At 45.6% G+C, this 20,134-nt stretch overlaps 1 protein-coding gene across 1 annotated transcript in view; it reads right to left on the bottom strand.

Annotated features, from left to right (window-relative positions):
• Positions 1-229: 229 nt before the first annotated feature.
• The window catches only part of LOC126248032 (TBC1 domain family member 22B), a 261,278-nt gene continuing 241,373 nt past the window's right edge, over positions 230-20,134 (bottom strand). The window contains exon 13 of the transcript XR_007545403.1: positions 230-411. The gene's annotated coding sequence lies outside the window, so the exon portion shown is untranslated. The remainder of the gene's footprint in view (positions 412-20,134) is intronic.

Here is a 20,134-nt window from a genome sequence, read left to right as displayed (position 1 = left end):
AGAATAGGATCATATTGGACCATGACCTCTAGTGGCACTTAAGTAGCCTCATGATGGTTGGTCGGAGCATAGCTGTCTGTCTTCTGGAAAATTTTCCCCTGTTTGTTAGGCATCTTCAAAGCACTGTTGTGATGTTTGTTGCTGACACTGCAGATATTAAGACTTAGTACACCATCCCTGCCTCTCCCTCCACCTCACCCCTGCAGAGCAAAGAAGATAGTGAAGTTCATGTCGATGTCCCTCAATAAGGCTGGTTCCATGCTGGTGGCCAGGCTGATGATGTCCACATCCACTGGTATCGGTCCTGACGCGATGTGTGTAGATGTTGAAAGCCCATTCAGTGAGCTGGTCGCTGGCAGGGCTTGAGATGGTTCAGCATGTCCAGGGTGGAGACAACAAGTGGCCCTGTCTCTGAAAAAAGGGATGTGGTTGATTCTCAGCGTCAGGAGAAGGACCACAGTGAAGTTACAATTGGTTAACATGGTTGGGGCATAGTGTGCCATCCTGAAGGGTCATGTTGGCCATTGATCTTCCTATTAATTTGTGAATTACTGCCAGAAACCGATGTGGGCGTTCCTTAGTAAAAACAAGGGCCCACACTAGTTCTTTAAGTGAGAAATGGTGGCAGCAGTAGAGTGGCTGTGAACTGTGGGGTGAAGGATAGGAAATTTGGACTGATGAGATAGGTCATGAAGTTGCTGAGCAGGAGAGGAGCAGTCATGTGGAGCTGACCTGTAGGATGACAAAGAAATGGTGAGAGCCTCATCCAGAGGATGGTCATGGTGAAGTTTAGACATTTGAGTTCTAAAAGTGTGGATGAAGAGTTCTGTTAGTCTATTTGAGGCAGGGTGGAGGGTACTGTGTGTACTAGTGTGATGCCATTTTTATCACAGAAAGTGAAGAAGTCCTTCAATCGAAAAAGTTAGAGATAATGTTTGAATAGTTTGATTAGCTGATGTGGCAGACACGTGGGAAACATATGGGAGGCCATTGTTTGAGTTTATTGCAAAGAGCCAAGTGTGGCCTAAGGAACGTCCTATGAAATCCAAATGAAGCCTGGCTCAAGGACTGGAAGAGTCTGCAGCTTGAGGGAGGCCTACTTGCTCAGGCAGGTGGTGCAGGAGGATACCATCTGAGTAATAGCAGTGTCCGTGCCACATCTATAGACGTGATGGAGAGCCAGACATTTAGTGAGACCACACCTCAGTGCTCATCGTAGAGAGGCTACAAAATGTGTTTCTGAACAGATGCAGGGGAAACCCCCCAACTGTGGCCATCTTATTCCGCGCGGGATTAGCCGAGCGGTCTGAGGCGCTGCAGTCATGAACTGTGCGGCTGGTCCCGGCGGAGGTTCGAGTCCTCCCTCGGGCATGGGTGTGTTTGTTTGCCCTTAGGATAATTTAGGTTAAGTAGTGTGTAAGCTTAGGGATTGATAACCTTAGCAGTTAAATCCCATTAGATTTCACATTTGAACATTTGAACATCTTTTTCCTTGGAGCAGCAGCATGAGTTTCAGTGTTGAGAGCTCATTCCAATGTTGCCAACAGGCCTGGACCTCCGGCTGCTGGATCTGTTTGCAGTCTGGTGGCCAACCATTACATACCAGGTGGAGGATCTAGCTGAGGGCGGGGTTGTCTGTGGTGTGACATGCGATGAGCTTTGAGGCCAGTGGGAGGTTTACCATAGCTTCTTCTACACAGATGTCCAGGTGGAAACACATTTTAAGGATCCTTGTCGAACAATGAGTTCCAGGGTAGGCAGGAAAGGAGATTCCCCATGCAGGTTATCCCTGAACGCAAAAAGAACATTTATAGCCATAAAAGAAGGGCCATTTGGGTTTCAAAGTCAGGTGTTAACTTGAATTTTTTTTTTAAAAAAGGATTTGAGGTATGTGGTCGTACACAATGAGTTGACTGTGGGGGCAGAGTCGTGAATTTCTAACCCAAGTGCATTAAAAATATCCGTGCCTAAGAGACTGAAAGTACTCCAGGTATCCACCACCAAAATCCAGGCCACGATGTCGTGTGACCGATGCCGTACTTTGGCTATGAATTGTCCTTTAATTTTTATAAAGTCATTGCTATAACTTCACATCAGGGTATGAAGGGGCTGGAGGGGAGGCGACAGGATGCTATAAAATGATTCTGAATCGATAATGGTCATGGCGGATGACTATCTATCTGCAAGGAGATAATAACAGTATTTATTTTGACAGTTAACGAGAGATTTTATGTACAGTGTGGCAACATTAACTGAATACATCCTATATCAAGGCACAGTTCATCCACGTTGTCTGTCTCCATGGCTCAGGGATCCATGTGGGTGCATTCCACTGACATCTTCAGAGCCGACTCACATACTTCAGCCCTGCATCTGGATTTTCTTCATTAGGTGTACTATGCTCTCCAGTAATGGCACTGATGTCACTGATGACAGATAAAACACTGACTGAAGGAAGGAAACTGTTGGAACCAACATGCATGCAATTTCGAAGGAACATTGCATCGAACTATACAGGCACCTTAGAATACAGACACTGCCCTACTGTATTGCATGCCAAAGCAAGGCAGTCTGACGAGCAAAACAATGTCTCTCCCTGTGCGGAAATCGTACTGTTTGTATGCGAGCACTACAGGATATAGCCACTAGAAAGTATGGAAGTTTGGCTCGTCCTGGATCGTGCTCGGATGTCCAAGGCTGTTAAAACGATCGCTCAAGTAAAGTGGAAAATCTGGGTTCGAGTCTTAGTCCAGCACAAATTATCATATGTTACTAGTAAATCATATAGCCGTTGTACAATAGTATTCACAATCGAGTCAGGGTCCAGCACAATTTTTTTATATTTTACCAGTAAATCGTATAGCCATTATAAAACAGTATTCACAATTTGCGAATAGATTTAATAATTTAACACGGCTGTCAATTGTCAATGGTGTCTGTTCCATCGGACATGCGTGCATGTCTGAAGGACCATTGCATCGAACTATACGAACTCTGTAAAATTCACACACTGCCTTACTGTATTCGATAATGACCAATATTAGTATCAGATCGAAACTGGTGGCAGTCCTGCTGACGTTTCGCCCCTAAATGTGTGTATGTGTGTTTATGGGCGGGGGGGGGGGGGGGGGGGCAAGAGGGTACAGACAGTTACATATCAGTCCATACTCTGTAATGCTTCCAGCAGTTAGTACCAAACTGGGTAGACGTATCACATGCAGACTGGAAAAATTACTGTGGCAGTAAACCGCCTAGTACCCCTACGTTTTATGATGGTGGTAAAAAGCGGTGATACAGAAGAATAACTCGGGGACGCATGGGACAACGTCAACCCAATTTGGTATGCACACGACTCATATCTGTGTAAAAATACTGTGGGAGGAAAATATCTTAATTACCTCTAGCGACGGAAATGAGAATGAGGAGGATGTGATAGGAAAAAAATGATGTAAAACGACCTGTTGATATTTATTTCCTGTATTTAGTTGACGTGGAATGCTTTAAACGTGTCAACCAGGTCGAGAGGATGGCAGTGACCCAATAAAATTGTCAACATGTTTCGAGACCTACGATCGTGCCCACCGCTGAAAATCACAGATAAATTTGACATTCTTTCTCGAGTCTCACGGTTTAAAAGAGGAGAGAATAAGATATACACGGTCCATTCACATTAATGTGACCACTGCCTACGTTCGATGTCAACGTGCGATAACCACTGACTGACGACAGGTGGTAGCACTAGCAGTGCAGGGTATACAAAGTGTGCCGGGAGGACGCTGAAAACAGTGCAGTCGTAGTGGTAGGGAAACGGGCAGATTTATCTGACGTTCAGAAGGGCACGATCATTGGCTTTCGGGCCAAGGGTGGAAGCATTTCCGACACGGCTAAATTTTTAAACTGTTCACTTGTGCCACGGTTAAAGTATACCATACACGGCAAATGGGTACTATCCGAAACCGGCGGCGAGCCAACTGTGGTGCACCTCGAGCGATAGATGAGTGGGCGAACAACGGAGCGGAGATGTGTACAGACGTGTCTGACTGCTGTTCAGCGGCAACGAAGGGTGGAATCTGCACGCCGGTACCGCAGCTTCACATCCACCAGTGGCGTCAGCCTGCCTTCTCAGATCCACCACGTTTTACGCTGCATTGGACAGATACAGCCCTGCAACAATCGCCAGATGGGCTCGAGCCGGAGGAGGGAGCGTTATGGTCTGGGAAATGTTCTGTGGCATTCCCTGGGTGATCTCCTCATTCTGCACAATGGATCAACACGAGATTGCATCTTTCCTTGTTGACCGTGTCCACCCCAGCATGCAGCTTGTTTGTACACAGTACGATTGCATCTAGCACCAGGACGATGCAACATGCCACACAGCTAGCAGTGTATGTGCCTGGTTCGGACACGACCAAAATGTGTTTGCTGTATTCCTCTGGCTCCCAAACTTCCCGGATTTAAATCCAATCGAGAATCTGTGGGACTCTCTCGATAAGATTCTACGCGCCACGTTTTCTAAACAGAGTAACTCGGAGCACCTGTCTACGGCACTGGAGTCGACACGGCTCTACACCCCTCGCGGTAGCTTCCAGAACCTCTCTGACTCTCTTCCTGCACGACCGTGCTGCAAAAGGTGGTTATACAGGCTTTTGAAGGTGGTCACATTAATGTGACTGGATCGTGTACATGTGTGCAATATGCGAACGTGGGCGAAGCCGCGTGTAAAAAGCTCGTGTAGCAATATAATCAGCCGCAGTAACGTCAGAAGTCAGTTCCCTTCAGTCAGCCGCCTCGAGCATATCATTGCCAGTTACGCTAAGCAACCGTCTTCTCGCCACATATGCCCCTGGAGTCTGAGAACAACATCGTTCCGTTCAACTGGACTCGACCGAATCCGTCGTCTCGCGCGGCTGTATCGATACGGGACTTTGTGTTAAGTAGCAGTTGACTTGGAAATATTTCTTCTGAATATCTGTGCTGCCGTATGTTGTGTGGAACACTCTGAACTTGCTAGATTGATAGATGCTGAACTTCGTGTATCAGTTCCGTCTAAAGGGTGGGAAAAATATAAGACGCAGTTAAATGAAAACGGGACATATGAAAGAAAGGTAAGTCAGCTGTTTATTATTTCAAAAATAATCGCCATAGCTGTCGATACGTTTGTCGCACTGTGAGGCAAGACGGTGAATGCCTTCGTGCAAACATGTATTAACCTTTACGGTGACTACTTTTCAAATAACAAAAAGTTTGCTTACTTTTTTTCCATCTGTCTCGTTTTCATATGACTGTCACAACACTGGCCAGCAAAATATTCTGTGCTTCTTAAGATAGACAACCCAAGTTACATCATCCTCCCCGGGAGTAGATCGTGTAAGTTAGGTTGCATATCTTAAAGTTCATTAAATACACTGACAGAAAGAACCACAACACGAAAAAATATATACTGCACAGTAATGAAGTTTCGGGAATACATTTGTCTAGATAACATATTTAAGTGATTAACATTGCAAGGTCACAGGTTAATATCGGCGCGATATAAGTCATTGCAAATGTGAAATGCTGGTAGATTAATAACCGGTGTAACCGCGAGAATCTCGGCTGCAAGCGTGCAACCGTGAATGCAGTGCGCTGTACACGTTTCTAATGTCAGCTTGCTGGATGGAGTTCCGTGCCTGTCGAACTTAGTCACTACACTGGAGTTATCGTCCGATGATGTCCCATACGTGCTCCACTGGAGACAGATCTAGTGATCGAGGATGCTACGGCAACATGTCAACGCTCCGTAGATCGTGTTGGGTTAGAACAGTGTTATGTAGCCGTGGCGGGTGGGATAACCCCGAGAGTGTTCCTGCTGTTATCAAAACAGCATCCGGCACCATAACTACAGAGTGTCTAGCACTAGGTCGGTTGCAGACCCTCAGCGGGCCTCCTCCTAAGCAACATAGGCCCGTCACTGACACCGAGCCAGTGTGCATTTCAAGCAAAAATAATTTGCACCTATCCTCATAGTGACTCCACTACAGCCACTCTTATCTGAATAGATATCATCTTTCGGATGTAGAAACACACTTACTAACGTTCGTTTGTGTCGCACAACTCTTTCTTTATGGTGCGATTTTTTTTCCGTCAGTGTATTTTCGCGACTGGTTTTGCTCTGTCCACCCTCTACTTCGTTTATCTTGTGAACTTCATAACCATTTCCTACATAGAAGGATGCAATGTTTTAAGTAATGTTAGTGTTTCATAACTAGCCGATACTGTAGCTGTAAAAGTGCTTATTTACTGCTGTAGGAACAGCCAGTCGTTTTTGGAAACCCAGAATCTACTATGTAGGAATCAACATGGATTCCGGAAACAGCGATCGTGTGAGACCCAACTCGCGTTATTTGTTCATGAGACCCAGAAAATATTAGATACAGGCTCCCAGGTAGATGCTATTTTTCTTGACTTCCGGAAGGCGTTCGATACAGTTCCGCACTGTCGCCTGATAAACAAAGTAAGAGCCTACGGAATATCAGACCAGCTGTGTGGCTGGATTGAAGATTTTTTAGCAAACAGAACACAGCATGTTGTTATCAATGGAGAGACGTCTACAGACGTTAAGGTAACCTCTGGCGTGCCACAGGGAAGTGTTATGGGACCATTGCTTTTCACAATATATATAAATGACCTAGTAGATAGTGTCGGATGTTCCATGCGGCTTTTCGCGGATGATGCTGTAGTATACAGAGAAGTTGCAGCATTAGAAAATTGTAGCGAAATGCAGGAAGATCTGCAGCGGATAGGCACTTGGTGCAGGGAGTGGCAACTGTCCCTTAACATAGACAAATGTAATGTATTGCGAATACATAGAAGGAAGGATCCTTTATTGTATGATTATATGATAGCGGAACAAACACTGGTAGCAGTTACTTCTGTAAAATATCTGGGAGTATGCGTGCGGAACGATTTGAAGTGGAATGATCATATAAAATTAATTGTTGGTAAGGCGGGTACCAGGTTGAGATTCATTGGGAGAGTGCTTAGAAAATGTAGTCCACCAACAAAGGAGGTGGCTTACAAAACACTCGTTCGACCTATACTTGAGTATTGCTCATCAGTGTGGGATCCGTACCAGATCGGGTTGACGGAGGAGATAGAGAAGATCCAAAGAAGAGCGGCGCGTTTCGTCACAGGGTTATTTGGTAACCGTGATAGCGTTACGGAGATGTTTAATAAACTCAAGTGGCAGACTCTGCAAGAGAGGCGCTCTGCATCGCGGTGTAGCTTGCTCGCCAGGTTTCGAGAGGGTGCGTTTCTGGATGAGGTATCGAGTATATTGCTTCCCCCTACTTATACCTCCCGAGGAGATCACGAATGTAAAATTAGAGAGATTAGAGCGCGCACGGAGGCTTTCAGACAGTCGTTCTTCCCGCGAACCATACGCGACTGGAACAGGAAAGGGAGGTAATGACAGTGGCACGTAAAGTGCCCTCCGCCACACACCGTTGGGTGGCTTGCGGAGTATGAATGTAGATGTAGATGTAGATGTAGAGTCGCAGACCCAGGGTTCGCTTCTCCCTCCCTCCCTCCCTCCCTCCCTCCCTCTCCTCCCCAAGACACCCCTAGCCCTCCCCCCCCCCCCCCCCCCCAAGGTATAATTTGCTGTCACCTCCAGATTTAACACGCCATAAATTCGTAAGATTTTAATAACAACAATAAAATATATAAAATGTTCTCATATAATCAAAATAATTTGATTAGAGAAGTGATCAGTGCAGCCCTTTTCTAATTTCTTTGAGGGGTGATCGCAAAGCTGGATCCGTACGTGGTACAGCAAAGGTAATGGGACCCGACCTTCTTTAAAGAACTATCGTGGCATCCGACCTACGTGATTCCGGGAAATCTGTGAAAAGCTAAAGCAGAACTGGTGGAACTCCAGTGCGCTGCCTCTCTGTGCAGAGCAGACGGAGCGCGGCAAGTGTGCGGAGCGTATTGTTTCCAGCAGCCCGAGGGAGAGGCCGAGAGGGTGCCCGCGCCAAGGGGACTGGCCGACGAATCATCGTCAATTGTGCCATATGCCCTCACTTGATGCGCGCAGGGGAGAGGTCTGGGATTTAACGCACACCTCTTGTGAGCAGGAGACGCGCGCACTCACCCCTCGCAACCTGACAGTTCTCCTACCGCGGCTAAAAATTTCTCCTCGAGTACGTACACAGCTGATCGCCCCGACGGCTGGGTGATTTCAGACGTGCGGTCGTAGTACAGCTTTTTCGAGCCACTGAGAGTTACAAACACAGTGTCTGAAAACTTGACACGTCTAACACAAGATCAGGGACACTTTCGGATCGCCCATCTGGTCGGTTGGTCGATTTGGGGGAGGGGACCAAACAGCGAGGTCATCGGTCCCATCAGATTAGGGAAGGATGGGGAAGGAAGTCGGCCGTGCCCTTTCGTGGGAACCACCCCAACATTTACCTGAAGTAATTTAGGGAAATCACGGAAAACCTAAATCGGGATGGTCGGACACGGGTTTGAACCGTCGTCATCCCGAATGAGCGTCCAGTGTGCTAACCACTGCACCTCCTCGCTCGGTGCGCCCATCTGTTGACAACTGGTATTACCGGAGTTTTTAGATATTTCTCCAACACGCCTGGATACGAGGGTCATACTGAAACTCGAGAACAACCCTTTGTTACAACTTCAATTCCAACTTTGTAATAAAAACTACTACGTTATCGTAATGGACAGACTTGGCATCCTGTGCTGGCACATTATGTCCCGATTAATTCTTATCTCCTGGGCGCAGGCTATATTTACAAAATGGCCGACAACGATTTTTCGTTCGAACAGTATGCTGTCATCGAATGCTTTGTTCGAGAGGAAAAAGCTGATACTGCAATTCATCTCAGACTTCAGAGAGGACAAGGAGATATAAGCGGTGGACAAAAACACGGGAACACCAAAAAACCTTCAGGTGGTCTCAGAATGGATAATTACAAGTTCTAAAGCGTTTCCGAGGGAATCTTATACCATTCTTCCTGCAAAAGTGTGGCAAGTTCAGGTAACAATGACGGACGTGGATAGCAATCACGCACCCTTCCTCCAAAGTAGACAAGAAAGGCTCAATAATGTCGGAGTTCTAGTGGCTTCGGTGGCCAAGAGAGATGCAGCAGTTGATCATCGTGCTCACACGAGCAGTCCTGAACGATGTGAGCTGTGTGAACAGGGGCCCTGTCGTCTTGGAACATAGCATAACCACTGGGAAACAAACATTTTACCGTGGGAACAACTCGATTAGCTTATATGGTCATATAATTCTTCGCAGTAATACGACCTTGCTGTTCACTCTTTCGACGTAAACTCAGCCAGAAGCTGGAAACAGTCTGAAACAAGACTCATCCGACCAATTGACTTACTTCCATTGCTCTACAGGCAAAGTGTCACGGGCATTCACATCACTGACGTGGTTTTGGATTTCCAGTTCGCCCTGCAATTCTCTGCTTATGAAGCTCTCTTCGTGTTGTTTTGATGCTGACACGGTTCGCGAGTGCGACATTCAGTTCTGCAGTGACTTTTGCAGCTGTCGTCCTCTTGTTCTAAATCACAATCGTCTTCGACGACCATCTGTCACGATCATTCGAAACGCACTTTCTTCCGCTTAACTGATGATGTTTTTCCGCTTTCCGTGTGTGCGGTATTTTGATACGGAGCCTCTCGAAACACCATATACTTCGTCTACCTCGGGTACGGAAGTTCCCACTGTACGAGCAACGACAATTTACCCGCGTTCGAATACACTCAGATCCGATATAATGCACTCGCAACTAAACACAGCACAGTTCTGGCTACGACTGGCACGTGCAACGTAATGAGGCCATTTTCTGCACGTGCTCAAACACGACACCGCAATCTGCAGGTTTGGCTATCGTCTGAATTTCAGTTCGAGGATGCATTTCGCTCAGTGTTTCCATATTTTTTTCCAAACCCTGTTTGTGCGTGGGTGCGAGCAGTGGTAGCATATGGGTGAAACGCTTCCGAGATGGGAACACGAGCGTTCGAGACGAGCCTGGACGGAATACCGCGAAGTTTGAAGAAGAAAATGTTGAAGAACGGTAACGGATAGCCTCACACTGGTTAATGGTAGGACATTTCGGTGATAGATTCTTCTGTGCCCTCCTTCGTCCCAACTTTGTACCCTTGGACTGCCACCTTCTCAGTTCTGTGAAAGAAGCTCTGCGAGGCCAGCGTTACGAAACGGTGGAGGATGTCGAGAAAGCGGTGCGGCAAGTACTGTGGGCAGTCGGAATGGTTTTCTACTGGAAGGTAGTTTTCAGACTTACAAAACGGTGAAGGAAATTTGCACAATGAAAAGCATATAGATGAACATGAGGTACACGGTTTCTTTGGAAAACAACAATTAACATTCACAATAATGGATTGCTTGTGATTTTCAATATGACAAATGTAACTACTTTAATCAATGAAACTGGGTGTGCACTCCCTGCGTATTTGGTCTCCCTGTCGCCTAGCTCTCAATTTGCTGACTCCCACGCCGGCCGAAGTGGCCGTGCGGTTAAAGGCGCTGCAGTCTGGAACCGCAAGACCGCTACGGTCGCAAGTTCGAATCCTGCCTCGGGCATGGATGTTTGTGATGTCCTTAGGTTAGTTAGGTTTAACTAGTTCTAAGTTCTAGGGGACTAATGACCTCAGCAGTTGAGTCCCATAGTGCTCAGAGCCATTTGAACCATTTTGCTGACTCCCACGATATACTGTAACTATTTCACCAACTGCCAAGGTTAAATAAAACCCAAATGCGATAACCTCGATTGCCGAACATCTCCAATTCCACGTTATTATTTTTCTCATGAATGGTGTTTACTTTGTGGCGATATAGAGGATCTCAAACAATTACCGTCAAAATTCTACATATACAGGAAATGGATGTTATTGCAGAAGAAACTGAGTCGCACCGTGGGTGTAGTGGTTATCATAAAAAACTGTTGCATGGAGAGTCGTGAGTTCAAAACTGATCTAGACAATACAATTTTAATTTTTACATTCGATCGCGTGCATTTAGAAGTATCCACAAATGTCAAATGGTTCAAATGGCTCTGAGCACTATGGGACTTAACTGCTGGGGTCATCAGTCCCCTAGAACTTAGAACAGCTTAAACCAGCTAACCTAAGGACATCCCACACGTCCATGCCCGAGGCAGGATTCGAACCTGCGACCGTAGCGGTCACGCGGTTCCAGACTGTAGCGCCTAGAACCGCACGGCCATTCCGGCCGGCACACAAATGTCAAGAATCACTGTACTGTATTATTGTAGCTGTATATATACTGTATGTGTTCTGGCCCCAGGCAGTTCACACCGCGCTCTTGTATGTGCAAGTGCTGATTAAACCTTCGTTTAGTGAAATTAGTGTTCGTCATTCGTCTAATTACACCTCCATCTAGGTGACATTATTCTGGTGAAGGTGCCAGGTATTGGAACTTGTGATAGCACACATTGGCGACGACACAGTGGCTCCCATCATGCCACGACAGAGCCGCCGTTTACGTGGCGAGAAACACGAGTTCGAGCCATATTCAACAGATGGCAATCTATCGGAGACAGAAGAAGAAGAGGACGTTACAATGACTGCAACTGTGTGCCACCATATGAGACATCCTTCCGGGTTGTCTGGTGACGATGGCCAAGATCCAAACAAGTGGCTGTAGGTATATCAGCGTATAGCCAAATTTAACAAATGGGATGACACCGTGTGTTTGGCTAACGTATTTTTCTAATCGGAAAGGTATGAGAACAACGAGGAGAAGTTGACAAGCTGGGAAGTATTCCAGGCGGAACTGCGCAAGTATTTCGGCGACACACAACGACAGATTTGCAAGGCTGAATATAAATTAAAGAACAGGTCACAGCGTCCAGGAAAAACAACAGCATCATACAGTCAAGATTTCTTGGAGCTGTGTAAAATAGTGGATCCTAGAATGAAGGAGGAAGATAAGGTTGCACATCTCATGAAGGGTGTTGCTGAGGACATGTATCAAGCCCTACTCCACAAGGAGGTTTCGACAGCAGACGACTTCGTAAAATGGTGCTAGTATATCGAGGCAATGCATCAAAAAAGAATTACAGGCAAGAGGTTTGAACGGCTTCCAAACGTCGTATCGATGTCTGTGATGGAGGAACCAACCGATTTCACAAGTGTCCTTCGTCAGATAGTGGGAGTGGAAGTTCAGAAGGCACTTGGGCTGCACGGGGAGCAAAAAACCGAGACGCTTCAAGAGGTCATAAGGGAGGAAGTGGAACAGACATTGAACCCAATCTCTCGTCCTTCATTTCCCTTTAAAACGGTGAAAAAGTCGAGACCCAGGCGAAGTTACGTTCCTACAATGCCGCATGAGGAACCTGTTTGGGCACCAAGGAAGTCTGAGGTCTGGAGGACTCAGCATAGCCAACCAGTATGTTTCCACTGTGGACGACCAGGAAATGTGGTGCGCTATTGTCGAGAAATACGGCGGATATTTGATGACGCCCGCGCCAGAAGACAGCAGACCGATCTTAGCCGACGCCAACTCCGGGACGACGAGGATAAACAAGAAGATTTGGGTACAGGACGACGTAGGTCACCATCGCCGCAAGCTAGCCGCTGGAGAGGACGCTCCCCGACATGCTGATCAAGGTCTCCATCACCGTTTAGAAGCTCCAGCCGATCACCAAGTCGCCGCAACCTGGAAAACTAAAGGGTGCAACCTTCCTTAGAGGCGAGGGCGCCGAAGAGAAAAATCCTCCGCCGTCGATCACTACAAAAATGATAGGAAACTACGTCGATACCCTCATGGATGGCCGACCAGCCCAAGCTCTTGTGGACTCCGGAGTATCATATTCATTTCGGAGAAATGCCGTTGCCAATTGCAGAAAACCGTGTTCGTCGACAGCAAAACATCTCTGGTGAAGGTGGGTAATGGGAAATATGTAAAACCAACAGGACGTTGTACCATTCGTGTGGGTATAAGTGTCCATACACAGCCCTTAGAATTCATCGTCTTACAAGAATGTAGTCATTCCGTCATTCTCGGATGTGACTTTTTGATAGCTTCTCAGGCAATTGTTGAATGTGGTCGCTCGAAAATTATGCTAGACGAGGTAAGATACTGCGGACAAGAAGATGCGAAATCGAGTGTGTGGAGACTATGTGTGCTGGATGAAGTAATCATTCCTACAGTCAGCCCTACAAAGGTAACTGTCAGGTGTCATGCCATGCATCAACCCATGGATCTTGTAGAGGAATGTAAGAGAAGCATACCACTGAAGAATAACTTGGTCATCCCAGCCTCAGACATCTCGTTTAGGAACGGATTCGGTGATTTGTGGATAGCTAACTGTCGCCGAAAAACGCAGATCATTCCAAGACGTAAGTGCATAGCAAACGCTGAGCCATTAATTGCCGAACACCTGAGCGTCATAGAAACCACCCATGCCGAGTCTGTGGACGAAATTGGCGCTACCACTACGAGACAAGATCATCTAGCTCGACTATCACCAGATCTCACTAAGGAACAACGGAAAAAGCTAGTTGCCATTCTTAAAGAGTTCTCTGAATGCTTCAATCCACAGGTGAAGAGAAAATTAGACAAATCGACGGTGAAGCACCGCTTTAGCACTGGAGACCATCAACCAATAAGCCAGAGAGCATACCGTGTGTCAGCAACGAAATGTCGAATAATTCGCGACGAGGTAGAGAAAATGATGAAGAATGACATCATTCAGCGCTTTTGAGTTGATTGCAGGAAGGTTAATAAGATAACTAAAATGGACGTTCACCCTCTTTCACGAATTGACGATACACTAGATTGTCTGAAGGGGGCTAAGTTTTTCTCAACCGTGGACATGTACTCTGGATACTGGCAAATCGAAGTAGATGAGGCTGATCGCGAGAAAACTGCATTCATCACCTCTGAGGGCCTGTATAACTTTAAGGTAACGCCGTTCGGTTTGTGTTTTGCACCAGCAACTTTTGAACCGATGATGGATAATCTTCTAAGTCACCTGAAGTGGACGCTGTGTCTTTGTTGTTTAGATGACATTATAGTGATCTCAGAGACATTTGATGAACACGTAAAAAGACTGAGGGCCGCTCTTAAGTGTCTCCAACAAGGCGGACTGAAACTTAATCCAAGAAAATGTCTCTTTGGAGCAAAAGAAATCAAAATACTTGGACACCTTGTGTCAAACGGTGTACCGCCAGACCCAAATCAGGTGAGATCTATAACGGAATTTCCTATTCCTAAAAGTATTAGAGATGTGAGAAGCTTCCTCGGATTATTTTCTTATTACCGTCATTTTATCAAAGACTTTTGTATCAAAGCCAGGCCACTCCAAGAGTTGTTAATAGCTAATGCTAAATTTATCTGTGGTGGTGCTCAATAATATTCTTTCGATGTTCTGCGAAAAGCTCTGACGACTCACCTTGTACTTGGTCTGTATGATGAGAGAGCACTTACAGAACTACACACAGATGCCAGCGCGTATGGGATTGGTGCTGTTCTGGTGCAAATTTCGGATGGAAAAGTGAAGGTTATAGCCTATTCTTCTATGACACTTACAAAAGCCGAGAGAAACTACTCAACTACAGAAAGAGAATATCTTGCTGTGATGTGGGCCATGTGCAAATTCCGACTGTACCTCTATGGAAGGCCATTCACAGTTGTTACAGGCCATCATTCACTTTATTCGTTGACAGGTCTTAAGGATCCAGCAGGACGACTCGCCAGGTTGACATTACGTCTTCAAGAGTATGACATTACCATAGTGTACAAAAGTGGAAGGAAACACCAAGATGCCGACTGTCTCTCAAGGAACCCTGTGAAAGACCATCAAGTCTTTGATGAAGATAGTCATTGTCTCGCTGCGCTCCAGGATCTCTCTGCTGAGCAGAAGAAGGACGCCAAGATATCTGAAATTATGGTTGCCTTAAATTGGTCAGAGGATGTGAAAGGATAATTTAAGGTAGTTAATGGATTAATTTGCAAGAAAAACTTTGATCCGTTTGGAAATAGGTGGCTACCTGTGAGTCCTAAACACATGAGCTTAGATGTTCTACAGAAAGAGATTTTTCTGGCCAGGTTTATTTAGGAGTGTTCGTCACTATGTGTCGCACTGTCGAGATTGCCAAAGGAGAAAGACAGTACCTCAGATACCACCTGGCCGACTCATAGCAATTCCACCAGCCGAAACGCCTTTCCAGAGTGTTAGGATTGATCTCCTCGGACGATTTCCAACGCCTGCTAGTGGCAATAGATGGATTATTGTTTGCACTGATTACCTGACACGCTGCGTCATTACAAAAGCCGAAGCATTCGAGATAGCCAAATTCATCGTGGAAGAGACTGTATTAAAACATGGTGCCCCAAGGTCGTTAATTACGGATCGAGGGAAAGTTTTCAATCGAATCTTGTGACAGAGATAAACCGTCGGTGCAACATTACTCATCACATGACGACGACCTACCATCCGCATACTAACGGGCTTACTGAACGCCTTAATAAGACCTTGGCCGACATGCTATCAATGTTCGTCAATATTGAGCAGAAGAACTGGGATGAGGTGCTACCTTTCGGGACGTTTGCCTACAACACCGCCAAACAAGGCACCACAGGATTACGCCATTTTTCCTGGTGCATGGGGGTGAGGCGACTACGACGATAGACACTGTGTTTCCGTTACTTCTGAACGACGTGGTCGACGACTACATCGGCCAGGTGTTAACCAGAACTGAGGAAGCTCGGCAGTTAGCTCGACTCCGCACGCTGCAGGCTCAAGAAAACGATCGCCGAAGGTACGACGCAAGTCACCGTCCTATTGTGTACAAGCCTGGTGACCTCGTTTGGATCTTCACTCCTGTTGGGAAGGTTGGTCTCCCTGGGAACCTCCTCAGGCTCTACTTTGGTCCTTGTAAGATTGTAAGACCGTTGTCTGATGTTACTTATGAAGTTGAAGATTTCGACCCCGACACGAGACGACGAAAGATCAGAGATACGGTCCATGTCCTTCAAATGAAGCCCTATAAGGATCCTGTAACCCAGGGTAAATTCGAAGTTCCAGCGACAGGCAACAAGCGGAAAGGTGATGAAGAGCGTAGTGGCAAGGGAAGTTCTAAGAAGATCACCGCCATGGTGAGCATCAGTCATCGGCAGTCGGGGTATGCATGCCCGATGACTCGTTCCCGGACTAGGACGACGTAACACCGAGACGCTGTTCTCTTACGGATCCAGCAGTCTGGCGCATTTGTTAGATCGGTTACTGCTGCTACAATGACAGATTATCAAGAATCAAGTGAGTTTGAACGTAGCGTTATTGTCGGCGCACGAGCGATGGGACACAGCATCTCCGAGGTAGCGATGAAGTGGGGATTTTATCGAACGACCATTTCAAGAGTGTACAGTAAATATCAGGAGTCCGGTAAAACATCAAATCTTCGACATCGCTGCGGCTGGAAGGAGATCCTGCGAGAACGGGACCAACGTCGACTGAAGAGAATCACTCAACGTGAAAGACGTGCAACCCTGCCGCAAATTGCTGCAGATTTCAATGCTGGGCCCTCAGCAAGTGTCAGCGTGCGAACCATTCAATGAAACATCATCGATATGGGCTTTAGGAGCCGAAGGTCCACTCGTGTACCCTTCATGACAGCATGAAACAAAGTTTTACGCCTCGCTTGGGCCCGTCAACACCGACATTGCGCTGTTGATGACTGGAAACGTGCTGCCTGGTCGGACGAGTCTCCTTTCAAATTGCATCGAGCGGATGGACGTGTACGGGTATGGAGAAAACCTTATGAATCCATGGACCCTAATTTTTAGCAGGGTTCAAGCTGGTGGAGGCTCTGTAATGGTGTGGAGCGTGTGCAGTGGGAGTAATATGGGACCCCTGATACGTCTAGGTGGGACTCTGATAGGTGACACGTACGAAAGCATCCTGAATGACCACAGGCATACAGCCGGCCACGGTGGCCGAGCGATTCTAGGCGCTTCAGTCAGGAACCGCCCAACTGCTACGGTCACAGGTTCGAATCCTGCCTCGAGCATGGATGTGTGTGATGTCCTTAGGTTAGTTAGGTTTAAGTAGGGGACAGATGACCTCAGATGTTAAGTCCCATAGTGCTCAGAGCCCTTTGAATCATATGAACCATTTGAACCCGCATCCATTCATGCCCATTGTGCATTCCGACGGACGTGTCCAATTCCAGCAGGACAGTGGGACACCCCACAGTTCCACATTGCTACAGAGTGGCTCTAGAAACACTCTTCTGAATTTTAGCACTTTCGCTGGCCAGCTAACTACCCAGACATGAATATTATTGAACGTATCTGGAATTCCTTGCAACGTGCTGTACAGAAGATATCTCCAGCCCCTCTTACCCTTACGGATTTATATACAGCCCTGCAGGATTCATGATGTCATTTCCTTCCAGCACTACTTCAGACATTAGTCGAGTCCTTACAACGTCGTGTTGCGGCATTTCTCTGTGCTTGCGGGGGCCCTAATCGATATTAAGCAGGCGTACCAGTTGCTTTGGCTCTTCGGTGCATTTATGAAGGTGGTGTGCAACTTCTGTTTAGCTATTTTTGGTGAGGTATAATTTTATTGCAGTCTTGTAATTCGATGTGACGGGACATAGTGGGTCAACGGATCAGACTGCCTGAGTGTGTTACATTTGTATGTTAAACTCAATGTACTGTACTATCGTGCGCAAAAGTATACGAACGACCTGGGTTGTAATTCGCCTGATTTCCATGCAACCAACATAACGGAGCTGTCTAGCGGGGCCTATAATCGCTTTGCGGTACAGTCGTTCGGCTTGCAAAATGGATACCGCGAGACACCACAAGACAACACTGTTCTTTAACGCAATCAGTGCGATGTAACATCACACCATGGTACTGCAAAAACTAGAAAAACAAGTAATTAGAGATGAGTTAGTCCGTAACGCTTGTACAGGTTACAATGTTTTTCAAATGCTTTATCATCTCATTACAATCTGAAACAACTAACTATGTCACATACTCTATGTAGCAATCGTTAAACAAAGCAAATGTTTGCATGAACAAGATATTCTGAGACAATTTCTGGACTAATAAAGGTCTATGGCAGTTCGAAGTACTTTTCCTCTGTATAAGGTTTTCCCGCGCCTGCTAAATGTCCCAGTGACGACTGGTTTTTGCATAAAATGTTCGTTAAAGCATCTAGTTAAAGGAAACGCGATTAACAGCGGTAAACGCTCTATAGGAACCGCAGTATTAATGGAGTATAATCAGTAACGTCACTGTACTAATTATTCATGAAGAATTGTTTGTCCACATGTCTGAACTATAAATGACATGACGAAATTTTTTGTTCTGGGTCTGGACAGAAACCCAGCAGACGTAGCCACTACTAACTAAAATACACTTTCCCACCTGCCCGGGATTTGGTCAAGGCAACGATAATCAATGCTGACTAGCCGTAAAGAGACGTGAAATATAAAGGTTTTCACCAGTATTAGTTAACACATTTGAACTTGAAACGAAATGACGAAATTATTTCTACTACATCTAAACCATTATCGCCCTGTTAACTTACCACGAAAGACGTTTAATAAACTCTCCTTCAGAAGTGACCAAGTATGCATGTGCTGAAAACTGGAATGCTATGATTTAAAATGTTGTGACGAGATTTTCTACCCAGCACGTTATAGGATTGTTAACCAAGTAAAATCAGATGTTGGAAATAGAATTTATTTACCAGCAGCGAGCTGTATCAATACGAGATGAGGGTACAATTTGTTTTGCTTGCCCGGGAATCGAACCTGGCGCGTACTGTCGCTGTTTCCCATTCATAAATAGACGTTAAGTATCAAGTGCTTGCTCACCAGTAGTGAAATGCTCGCACGTTTTACTAGAAGTAACGGTACCTAGCATTATTGTTGACTATTCATGAACAGACATTCAATATGCAAATTATTAAACGTCTTTCGTGGTTAGTTAACAGGGCGATAATGGTTTAGATGTAGTAGAAATAATTTCGTCATTTCGTTTCAAGTTCAGATGTGTTAACTAATACTGGTGAAAACCTTTATATTTCACGTCTCTTTACGGCTAGTCAGCATTGATTATCGTTGCCTTGACCAAGTCCCGGGTAGGTGGGACAGTGTATTTTAGTTAGTAGTGGCTACGTCTGCTGGGTTTCTGTCCAGATCCAGAACAAAAAATTTCGTCATGTCATTTATAGTTCAAACATGTGGACAAACAATTCTTCATGAATAATTAGTACAGTGACGTTACTGATTATACTCCATTAATACTGCGGTTTCTATAGAGCGTTTACCGCTGTTTATCGCGTTTCCTTTAACTAGATCCTTTAACGACCAATTTAATTCAAAAACCAGTCGTCACTGGGACATTTAGCAGGTGCGGGAAAACCTTATACAGAGGACAAAAACTTCGAACTGTCATAGACATTTATTAGTCCAGAAATTGTCTCAGAATATCTTGTTAATGCAAACATTTACTTTGTTTAACGATTGCTACATAGAGTATGTGACACAGTAAGTTGTTTCAGATTGCAATGAGATGATAAAGCTTTTGAAAATCGTGGTAACCTGTACAAGCGTTACGGACTAACTCATCTCTAATTACATGGTTTTCTAGTTTTTGCAATATCATGGTGTAATGTTACATCGCACTAATTGCGTTAAAGAACAGTGTTGTCTAGTGGTGTCTCGCGGTATCCATTTTGCAAGTCGAACGACTGTACCGCAAAGCGATTATAGGCCCCGCTAGACAGCTACGTTATGTTGGTTGCATGGAAATCAGGCGGATCACAATTCTGGTCGTTCGGATACTTTTGCGCATGACAGTACAGTATTTACCAATCATTTTCTGAATATTGCTGATGTATTAAATAAAAACTTAGTTTCCACAGCGAATCATACCACACTCTTGGAAAATGTCTTTCCGAGACTGATGTCTGAAATACTCCACTGTGATACTGACAAGGGGGAGACTGAGTTAATAATTAAATCACTGAATACGAAGGACTCTCACGGATGTATATGATGGAGTGCCTAGTAGAAAATTAAAGTACTGTGTTAGTCATGACTTAGCTATATT

The sequence above is a fragment of the Schistocerca nitens genome, chromosome 3, assembly GCF_023898315.1.
Source record: "Schistocerca nitens isolate TAMUIC-IGC-003100 chromosome 3, iqSchNite1.1, whole genome shotgun sequence".
Taxonomy (NCBI): Eukaryota; Metazoa; Arthropoda; class Insecta; order Orthoptera; family Acrididae; genus Schistocerca; species Schistocerca nitens.
The sequence above is the reverse complement of the archived record's forward strand: the minus strand, read 5'-3'. Positions and strand labels throughout refer to the sequence as shown.